The sequence below is a fragment of the Ornithorhynchus anatinus genome, chromosome 7 (assembly GCF_004115215.2).
Source record: "Ornithorhynchus anatinus isolate Pmale09 chromosome 7, mOrnAna1.pri.v4, whole genome shotgun sequence".
Classification (NCBI taxonomy): domain Eukaryota; kingdom Metazoa; phylum Chordata; class Mammalia; order Monotremata; family Ornithorhynchidae; genus Ornithorhynchus; species Ornithorhynchus anatinus.
The window spans coordinates 15369215-15380595 of record NC_041734.1 but is presented as its reverse complement, the minus strand read 5'-3'; the positions used below and the strand labels follow the sequence as shown (position 1 = coordinate 15380595).

The 11381-nt window shown below is 43.2% G+C and overlaps 1 long non-coding RNA gene across 2 annotated transcripts in view; it reads left to right on the top strand.

Annotated features, from left to right (window-relative positions):
- Positions 1-920: 920 nt before the first annotated feature.
- The window catches only part of LOC120638502, a 51295-nt gene continuing 40834 nt past the window's right edge, over positions 921-11381 (top strand). For both annotated transcript variants that reach the window (XR_005660196.1, XR_005660197.1), the window contains exon 1: positions 921-1032. This is a non-coding gene — a long non-coding RNA (uncharacterized LOC120638502). The remainder of the gene's footprint in view (positions 1033-11381) is intronic.

Below are 11381 nucleotides of genomic sequence, written 5' to 3'. Positions count from 1 at the left end.
CTGGGGTGTCCTATCTGTCAAGTTAACTAGAGTCTATATATAAATTTGGGCCCAAATTGTCTGGAAACCACAGCCAAAATAAACCCACCCATATGAGAAAGTTGAAGCTGAAGGGGATTGTTAGGGCTTGAATGAGCTGGAAAATTTGGGTGCCTAAATGTAGCTTCAGCCCCTCCTTTTTATGGTTTTCTTAAGCGTTTTTGATGTGCCAGGCACTTCTCTAAGCACTGGGGTAGATACAAAAAAATCAGGTGGGACATAGTCCCTATCCCCCATGGGGCTTACGGTCTTAATCCTCGTTTTACAGATGAGGTAACGAGGCCCAGAGAAGGCAAGTGGCTTGCCCAAGGTCACACAGCAGACAAGTGGCAAAGCTGGGCTTAGAACCCAGGTCCTTATGACGCCCAGACCCGTGCTCTATCCATTAAGCCATGCTGCTCCTCAGAGAGAAAAATACACTCTTTATATTGGTGGTCATTGTGGTTTTGGAAGCCAGAATGAAGATACCGATTTGGAGAAAGAGTTGCCATGACACAGGGTATATGTGATGCCCGCTGTTCAGCAGCGACTCCTAAACCCATAAAATTAAACTTGCAATCCCAGTCCACCAAAGCTAAGAGTGCACAGCTTTCTGCATCGGTTCCCTGGCTTAACTCTTTGTGTATCTAGGGGAGGGGGAGAGAAGAGAGCGGGGTGGATCTGTTATAAATGTTAAAATATTCACGTGGGGCAGCTGGGTGAGAATCCTTTACAGATGGCCCAGAAAGAAAAAACCAAGTCTGTTGCTTTTGGTCAGTTTCCAGGCAAGAGATGTGTCGTTTGGCCAACTCTGTCATTAACAGGAATCCCACCCACCCTTGACCCAGGAAGCAGAGAGCAGAGAGGGACTCCAGCTCAGTGCTTTCTCCAGCAGGGTTCAGTCGGGGAAGGGGCTGGGTGATGAGCAACAATCAGTATCACATCAGAGATCCGGCAGCGGGGAGGAGAGCAGTGGAGACCCAGAATGCTCAGGAAAACATCAAGAGAAAATGGGTAAAACTCCTCTTCTTTCACTCTGTGTTTTATATCACTGAGCAATTTGATTAAGGCAAATCAGCAGGACAAAAAAATGGAGTGGCTTTTCTATAGGGAGAGGAAACCGATGAGAAGGATCGAGGGTGAGGATATATCCCACGGAGACACAGGGGAGACAACACATTGGCTGGAAAGAGAGGGGAATTCTTCAGAATCAGCCACCTTCTTCAACACAGACAAGGATGCTTTCATTTCATGGTTTGCTTTCTATGCCAGGGAAATGTCTAAGGATTAATATCCCACAGCCTGGAAGGATCTTAAAAGTATTTAGCGTTCCTGTCTTAGACTTGATGAGAGGAGGCTCTTCAGAGTATTAATTTTAGACTCTAAAACAAGAAGTGTCTTTCTAAAGACATGTGGGTCAGAATCACTTTAATCCAATTCTGAGATAAACGATATGGTGGAATCGATGAAATCAATCGATCAATCGATGGTATTTATTGAGCACTGTATTAAACACTTGGAAGAGTATAATAGAGTGATAGGACATGATCTCTGCTCTCAGGATATATGTACATAAGTGCTAGGGCCAGGAATTGAGGGTAAAAAGGATTGTATTATTCTTGCCCAAGAGTTTAGTATAGTGCTCTGCACACAGTAAGCACTTGATGAATACAATTGAATGAATAAATATAAATTCAAGTCCATAGGTGACATGGGGTGGGGGTGGCGAGAATACACATTAGTCAGGGAAGGCTTCCTGGAGGAGATGTGATTTTAGGAATGCTTCAAAGATGGGTAGAGTGGTGATCATGCTTCAAAGATGGGTAGAGTGGTGATCTGTCTGATATGAAAGGGGAGGAAGTTCAGACTGGCTCTTAATTTCAAGCCAGAATCCATATCTACTATTCTCCTCATCACTACTGAAAACAGTAGCACATTTTAGGGTGCCTTATTGTGATTTTTTTGTGCGGGTCAGGGAGGTAAGCGTACTGCTCTGGGAATCAGGAGACCTGAGACCTGAGTTCTAACCTTGTTTATGCCCCTACCTGGCTAACATGGACAAAGACTGCCCACACACTTCACAATGTGCTACACACTTTACTGTCTACACACTTTTGCAGTCTATGCCCTGCGGGAACACCTCTGCCTAGGAGGAGAGAGTGAGAGTGGCAGAAGCCACAAACACTATAATCAATTCCCCGGCACAGATTCCGGGTCTGGAAATCTCAGGTCCGAGGCTCATCGGTTGTTCCTGACGAGAGACTCCATCTCCTTTTTCTAAAGTCACTTTCAGTTCCTGTACCTGTTTGACTGTGTCCGGATCAAATGCTCAGTAATTGTTTTTCAGAATCCTGTGCTGACTAGCCTCTCAAAGGTAGGCTGCAGCCTTTTGAAAACTGAAAAAAATGACTTAGCTTGGAAAGAAATCAAATCCTCTAAGAAATTGAGAGCTTCTTATTTTGCCTTCAAAGTTACTTCATTTAAAATCAACACCAAGTTTCTTGAAAATATAGAACCGAGTATGTTTTTGAGTGTCTCAGGGAGCAAAGAGATAAATGATAGGGCAAGTCTTTCTCTTCGAGAAATGTCTCTTCCCTGATAATGCAAAGACAGTTGCCATTCTTAATGTGATCCCTGCTGCTGCCAGCACTATCTGCCTTAGTCAAGACAAAACTTGGGAAGCAGCATGGCCTAGTGGACAGGAAATGGGCCTGGGAGTCATAAGGACCTGGCTTCTAATCCTGGCTCTGTCAGCTGTCTGCCGTGTAACCTTGGGCAAGTCACTTCAGTGCTCTGGGCCTCAGTTACCTCATCTGTAAAATGGGGATTAAGACTGTGAGCCCTCTGTGGGACATGGACTGTATCCAAATTGATAAACTTGCATCTTGTATCTACTCCAACGCTTAGAACAGTGACTGGAACATAGTAAGTGCTTAACAAATACCATGAATGAAACAAACAGAAAAAAACTGGTCTGTACCAATCCTCTCAGATCTATTAATCAATCAATGAAATGTATTTGGCGCTTAGAAGAATACAATATAATTAGTAGGATCTCTGCCCTTAGGGGAGTCAGATTTAAAAGACATTACAGATAGGAGAAGCAACCTGGTAGAAAGAGATGCGCGTAAGTGCTTTTTACCTCTACTAGTAACTTTAAGAAGGAGGACACAGGAAGGCATAACTCCCCAGTTTCAGAGGAAGAGTGGCATAAGCCAATAACATGTGAGTATTTTTAAAATATTATTTAAGTTTTTACTATGTGCCAGGCACTGCACAATGAGCTGAGGTAGGTATAAGCTAATCAGGTTGGACACAGTCCACGTCCTACATGGGGCTTACATTCTTAAACCCCATTTTACAGTTGCGGTAACTGAGACATAGAGAAGTGAAGTGACTTGCCCAAGATCACACAGCAAACAAGCAGCAGAGCCAGAATTAAAACCCAGGTCCTTCTGGCTCCCAGGCCCCTGCTCTATCCACTAGGCCACACTACTTCTCTTAAGGCACTTAAAGCACTTGCTTGAAGCACTGCTGACTTTCTATGGTTCAGTATTATGCTTCAAAAACTTCCAAATTCCCTTCATTTTTCAGGATTTCCCTTTCCTCTTTGTTTTCTAGCTGGCAATTGCCCCTGAGAATTGTTTCTTCTCATGTTAAGGAACTCCCTCACAGAACCAAAACCAAGACAAAAGACGTGCATTTAGGATACAAAATTTTTTGAAAACAACTCACCTCCCCTGCTAACCTTCCCCCAACAAATAATAATAAAAAACCCCCAATTCCTTAGATTTCCAACAATCTTCTGCCTTCTATCCAAACCACCACCCTCCGCTCTGAAGAATGATCTCAACCAATACCACAGGAATTGAGAAGACCAATTTCCAAATCATCTGGTGTAATTAATTCCAGTGGTTGGAGTTAATTATGATGAGGCAATTCATAAAGTATACAGTAGAAAAAATGAAGCAATTGATGATACTTCAGTTGCAGTGGGATTTTTTTTTTCCAAAGGCATTAGGCTGAAATGCTGTTCAAAGTTACATGTCCATGTGCTTCTGTGTACTTCAGCGCTATTCTTTGCGTACAGCCCTACGTGCATAAATATACTCAGTGAGAGTAGTATACTTACATGCTAAGTTTACTAATTTTAGAATCTCTCTTCTACTTGAGTGTAAGCTCCTCGAGGACAGGGGTCATGTCTACTATCTCTACAGAAGCAGTGTGGCTAAAAAGCAGTATGGCTTAGTAGATAGAGCACAGGCCCGGGAGTCAGAAGTATCTGGATTCTAATTCCAGTTCTGCCACTTGCCTGCTGTGTGACCTTGGGCAAATTGCTTCACTTCTCTCTGCCTCACTTGGAAAATGGGGATTAAGACTGTGAGCCCCAAGTGGGACAGGGACAGTGTCCAACGCAATTACCTTGTATCTACCCCAGCCCTTAGTATAGTGCTTGGCACACAGTAAGTGCTTAACAAATACCACAATTATTATTATCATTATCATTACTTTTCATCTCAAGTGATTAGTTCAGTGTCTACTCATATTAGGCACTCGATAAATAACAATAACTTTGGTATTTTGTTAAGCACTTACTATGTGCTAAGCACTGTTCTAAGAGCTGGGGTAGATACAAGGTAATCAGGTTGTCCCAAGTGGGGTTTACAGTCTTAATCCCCATTTTACAGATGATGTAACTGAGGTACAGAGAAGTTAAGTGACTTGCCCAAGGTCACACAGCAGACACTATTGATGAATAAAGTGGTATCATTTGGAAGGGTCCCCAAAACAAAGAAAGTACAGGCTACTGTATAAAATCTAGCACTACCACACTTTAGGTACTAGGTCACTTCTGGTTGTCTCTTTGACTTATTAAAGTAGGAGAAGGTACGCAGGCAACTAGATGAACACAGGGTGGAACAGGACTCCATAAGAGTACAAACTGAAAAGATTAAGACTCTACAGTCTGGAAAGATGAAAGCTAAGAAAGGTCGCGAAAGAAGTTTGCAAAATCATTCACCGAGTGGACAATGCAAACAGAAATGTTGTTCCTTAGTTCTCACAACATAAACTCTAGGGGACACCCACTGAAGCTTGAAGGTGGAAGGGTCAAAACAAACCAAAGGAGGCATTTCTTCCCATAGCATGCAGCAAGCCTGTGAAAGCCATTACCTCAGAAAGTTGTGCTCACAGAAAATCTAAAAAGAAGGATAAATTCATGGGGAAGAGGGAAAATTGTGGATGTCAGATGATCCTCTAGACCGTAAGCTTCTCTTGGGCAGGGAATATGTCCATCAATTCTGTCGTATTGTGCTCTCCCAAGCACTTAGTACATGTGCTCTGTACAAAGCAAATGCTCAATAATTACCACTGATGAAGATAGATTCCAAACCGTGAGGGTGAATGGTCAAGAGGACAACTATTCCTCAGTCAATCCATCAATCAGTCAATCATTGCTGTGGAATGATGTGGGATACGGAACCCTGAGCTGGTCTTGTCCAGGATGGAAATTCTTATGTTTTTGTGTTCCAACCAGTGTGAATTCAACATTATCAATCAATTAATGGTAAATATTGAGCACTTACTATGTGCAGAGCACTGTACTAAGCCTTTGAGAGACTACAATACAACAGGGTTAGCAGAACCGTTCCCTGCCCATCCTGAGCTTACGGTCTAGAGGGGGAGACAGACGTTAATAGTCATAGGCACACCAGCTCTTCTATGCTTTTCATGTTCGTAGCTGCATAAACCAATCTGTACTGTGAACATTTCTACACAGAAGCCAAAGGCCATGGGTTAGATTAATATCAACACTATGATGTGTCACACAAAATGATAAACAGGAGAAGCCCGCTGCTCTATATTATAAAAATATGCAGTGACACAATACTAGATCGTATACACTTTATGATTCTATAATAAGGCACTTTTAAAATAAAGTTCCAATTTCATAGTTAATGCTGTTGCCAAACCCCCTTCACTTAATTAGGTAGCCTTGTTTTAGATAATTACTTATTCTGATTGTATAGCCAAGAGCTTCTATTAAAGAGCTCTATTGTTCAAACATGACATCAGAGCCATGAGCTAAGTCATCTGAAGTTTTATCTTGGTCTTTGCCCAAAAGTGGACTCCTCTGGAAGCTTTCACTGAAATACAATCTATTATTCTGAAAATATGCAGAGATACTACATTGTTTTGTTTTTCTGTACAGGTACATGTAAGTTTCTGGGACACAGAAAGTGGAAAAGAAAGGAGAGGGTTGAATGCCCCTAGACCACTGATTCTCAGAGGCAGATAGATTTTAGTGCTGGCAGGTGTCTGTTTATTGTTGTATTATGCTCTCCCAAGTGCTTAGTACAGTACTCTGCACACAGTAAAGCACTCAATATTTATGATTGAATGAATGAATGAATTTGGAAATTTATTAGAAAATATTCCTTTCCTCCCTTTTAAAAGTTGCTTCTTCAGAGGGATTTTTTTTCCCCTGAATGGATGTAATAGCAACAAATTCCAATTCCCCTGTTCATGGACCATGGTAAGTGTCCAAGTAATTTGGCCCTCCCAAACAGGACAGCCAAATCCCAAGCTAGAGGGGAAAATTTCTTAAACAACACTGTGCACAACTACCCCACAGCTGTTCAGTCTCCAGCACTGCTGAAGGATCATCTCCCCCTCAAAAACCCCTAGTCTCACAGGCAGAATTTGACAGTTCCAAGGACCTTTTTAATAATAAAAAAAGCCTCATGAAATGTCATGAATATATCAAGCTCTATAATTTGTCTATAATTTTTCTGTGAAAAACATTTTCTGCACACATCATAGAGTTCAGGGATAGTCACGGATGTCTGAGTTTTATTCCTCTTTCCTAGTTTTGGAACTGCTATTCTCACTGGTGTAGGAACCACGATTTAAAGCCCAAGTTTAATTCTATTTCTCTCTCTCTCTTTTAGTCTTTAAAAAACCCAGGGAGACAAAATACAATTTTTTTGTTTAGGAAACATTAGCATCAAAGCCCAGAAAAGAGAAGTGATCACATCCAATCTAACACTGATTCATGGGAAGCAGCATGGTCAAGTGGACAGAGCCTGGGAGCCAGAAAGACCTAGGTTCTAACCCCTGCTCTGTCACTTGTCTGCTGTGTGCCCTTGGGCAAGACATTTAACTTCTCTGTGCCTCTGTGTCCACACGGCCCAGGGACTGTGTCCAACCTGATTAGATTGTATCTACCCCAGCGCTTATTACAGTTCTTGGCACAGAGAAAGCATTTACACAAATACCATAGAAAACAAAAAAAAAACAGCGCACAATCTCCTCATAAATGGGATGCTGCATCAAATATACCTCCATGATAGTTGGATACTCAATCCATCCCGACATGACACCTTTTTCGGTGAGAGAGCAGGCTCTTGGAAACACCTTCTTTCACCTTACAGGAGGTTCTTGGAAACACCTTCTTTCACCTTACAGGAGGTTAGATTTACTCTCCATCTCTTGAGCAGAGTGCTCCCCATTCTCCAACCACAACACTTCCACACAACAAGAGGTAAAGCAGCGTGGGTGACAGAGGCCAGAAGGGAAATTACACTAGCTTTGGATGTGCTGGGGTGAGGTCTTGGCTTGTCCTATCTACAAAGGGGGATTTCCTAGTTGACCCCGAATGGGAAAGTCAGAGAAGCAAGGCATGGAAAAAGAACCGGGGAGAATTGTACATTGGTTATCTGATTGATTGAATTGGGCCCAAGAGACAAGGCAGGGGTGGCCTCATATTTATTTATTTGTAAAGTTTTAGTCCTCCCAGATTTGACTTTCCTCAGTGGAGGGTGCCTTAGAAGTCAGTTGTGATGGTAAAGGTCATCAGAGGTCATGAGTTCAAATTCCAGCTCTGCAACTTGTCAGCTGTGTGACTGTGGGCAAGTCACTTAACTTCTCTGTGCCTCAGTTACCTCATCTGTAAAATGGGGATTAAGACTGTGAGCCCCACGTAGGATATCCCCCTTTCCCTCTGCTCCTCCCCCCTCCCTTCCCATCCCCTCAGCACTGTACTCGTCCGCTCAACTGTATATATTTCCATTACCCTATTCATTTTGTTAATGAATTGCACATTGCCTTGATTCTATTTAGTTGCCATTGTTTTTATGAGATGTTCTTCCCCTTGACTCTATTTATTGCCATTGTTCTTGTCTGTCCGTCTCCCCCGATTAGACTGTAAGCCCGTCAAACGGCAGGGACTGTCTCTATCTGTTGCCGACTTGTTCATTCCAACCGCTTAGTACAGTGCTCTGCACATAGTAAGCGCTCAATAAATACTATTGAATGAATGAATGAATATCCTGATTCCCCTGAGTCTACCCCAGTGCTCAGAACAGTGCTCGGCACATAGTAAGCGCTTAACAAATACCAACATTAATTTCTTCAAGTAGACTCTCAAACCATCTCTTGTTGAATTATCTTTTTAAAAAAATATTTGTTAAGTACTTACTATGCTCCAGGCACTGTACTAAGCCTGGGGTAGATACAAGCTAATCAGTTTGGATACAGTCCATGCCTCACATGAGGCTCACAGTCTTAATCCCCATTTTACAGATGAAGGAACTGAGGCACAGAGAAGTGAAGTGTCTTGCCCAAGGTCGCAGAGCAGACAAATGGCAGAGCCGGGATTAGGACTCAGATCATTCTGACTCCCAGGCCCATGTTCTATCCACTAGACCATGCAGCTTCTCACCCTTTTCCAGTGTGTTTCATTTTCTGTTTGTGAAAAATCGTTTTACTCAAATATATGGTCACCAAACCACTAATCAGTCTGCATGAACCTTTCTTGAGAGGCCAGAGTAATAGGCTGCTCTCTCCAAGTTTGTAGAAGACATTATCCATGAGCCTTGGGAGTTCAGTGGAGGGGCAAGAGGGGCTACCTCAGGTAGGTGTGAATACCCTGAACTGGGAGTTTGCCTTGGGGACAAAGGGGCTAGGATAATGGTAGAGGGTGGGAGGGGGAATGGGTACATGAGAGGATAGAACCCCAGAAGACATTCATGAATAGATGACATAAATCTTTCCTCACTGTTCTTCTACTGCAACCAAGAATGCTAACTTCACTCCTCTAAAGCCAACCTACTCACTGTACCTCAATCTCAGCTATTTTACCACCATCCCTTTGTCCTTTGCCTTCGACCTGGAACTCCCTCTCCCTTCTTACGGGACCAACCAACACTCTCCCCACCTTCAAATTCTTATTAAAATCCCATTTCCCCTAAGAGGCTTTCCCTGACTAAACCCTCATTTCCCCTACTTTGTCTTCCTTCTGCCTCACAGTTGTACGTGGATTTGTATACCCTTTATTCACCACGCCCTCAGCCCCAGAGCATTTATGAACATACCTGTAATTTATTTTAATGTCTGCCTCCCCCTCTAGGCCATTAATGCCTTGTGGGCAGGGAACATATCTACCAACTCTGTTATACTGTACTCTTCTAAGCACTTAATGCAGTGTTCTGCAGAGAGTAAGCACCCAAGAAAAACAGTCGATTGATTGAATCCCTGAATGCTCTTAAATTCCAAAAGTACATCTCTCCAAACTGAGTGTAGTTTCCACATTCAGGAGTGATTTGTTTGAACAAATACGTTTGTATGGATACTACAACTTTTTAGTGTCCTCACTTAGAACATGGTGGTTCTTCATGGATATAGGTGTGCCTTAGGACCTGGCTTTCTTATATAGAGCACTATAAAGATAACTATGCCCTCTAGCAATAAACGCCTGGGTCTCTTGACTAATTCACAGGATTCCCTCCAAGGGAGGGATTGTTTTGCATTTGAACTCCAAAACACCTTTCGAGACTGTTAAACTTAACATCGGCTTGGAAATCCCAGTCATGCTGGAGATCAATTATCTGCTTCTAGTGCTCCACTAGCTCCCCTTTTAAGGTGTCCGCATGTTACAGTTAGCAATTTCTCATTAGCACAATTATCCAAAATAAGAAAAGACATTATTATTGACAGTGTGGAGGAAGAGGACTGATCTACTACACAGTATCTCTCCTTCAGCTGTCCTTTATTTTGGCAGATGACACTACAGCCTGGGTGATCCTAGCTATGTGCGGGAATGGGGCAAAAAAAAATTGATGCCTGACTGGCACACTTTTCTGCATTATCTGCACTTTCATTCCTTGCTGCACTAGGGGATTTGTTCCATTCTGTCTCTGTTTTAGAGCCTGCCTCTTGGCCTTCTGATGTTCATGAAGCTTTCTCTTGAGGAGAACAAAATACTTGTTCTACCTCCCACTTCTCATATTAGTCCCATGTGAGATAAGGACTGGGTACCCAATGTGAGGCACATAGTAAGTATTTAACAAATACCATTATCATTATTATCAATTCAGTGGTACTTATTGAGTCCTTGCTGAGTGCACATCACTGTACTAAGTGCTTTTTTCCCTTTTAATGGCATTTGTTAAGTGCTCACTATGTGCCGGGCACTGTACTAAGTGCTGGGTTAGATACAAGCAAATCAGGTTGGACACAGTCTATGTCCCACATGGGGCTCACAGTCTTAACTCCTCTGGGCCTCAGTTCCCTCATCTGTAAAATGGGGATTAAGACTGTGAGCCCCATGTGGGACATAGACTGTGTCCGACCTGATTTGCTTGTATCTACTCCAGCACTTACCTCCTCTGGGCCTCAGTTCCCTCATCTGTAAAATGGGGATTAAGTGACTTGCCCAAGGTCATTCATTCATTCATTCAATAGTATTTATTGAGCGCTTACTATGTGCAGAGCACTGTACTAAGCGCTTGGGATGAACAAGTCGGCAACAGATAGAGACAGTCCCTGCCGTTTGACGGGTTTACAGTCTAATCGGGGGAGACGGACAGACAAGAACAATGGCAATAAGTAGAGTCAAGGGGAAGAACATCTCGTAAAAACAATGGCAACTAAATAGAATCGAGGCGATGTACAATTCATTAACAAAATAAATAGGGCAATGGAAATATATACAGTTGAGCGGACAAGTACAGTGCTGTGGGGAAGGGAAGGGAGAGGTGGAGGAGCAGAGGGAAAAGGGGAAAAAGAGGGTTTAGCTGCGGAGAGGTAAAGCGGGGGTGGCAGAGGGAGTAGAGGGAGAAGAGGAGCTCAGTCTGGGAAGGCCTCTTGGAGGAGGTGAGTTTTAAGTAGGGTTTTGAAGAGGGAAAGAGAATCAGTTTGGCGGAGGTGAGGAGGGAGGGCGTTCCAGGACCGCGGGAGGACGTGGCCCAGGGGTCAACGGCGGGATAGGCGAGACCGAGGGACGGTGAGGAGGTGGGCGGCGGAGGAGCGGAGCGTGCGGGGTGGGTGGTAGAAAGAGAGAAGGGAGGAGAGGTAGGAAGGGG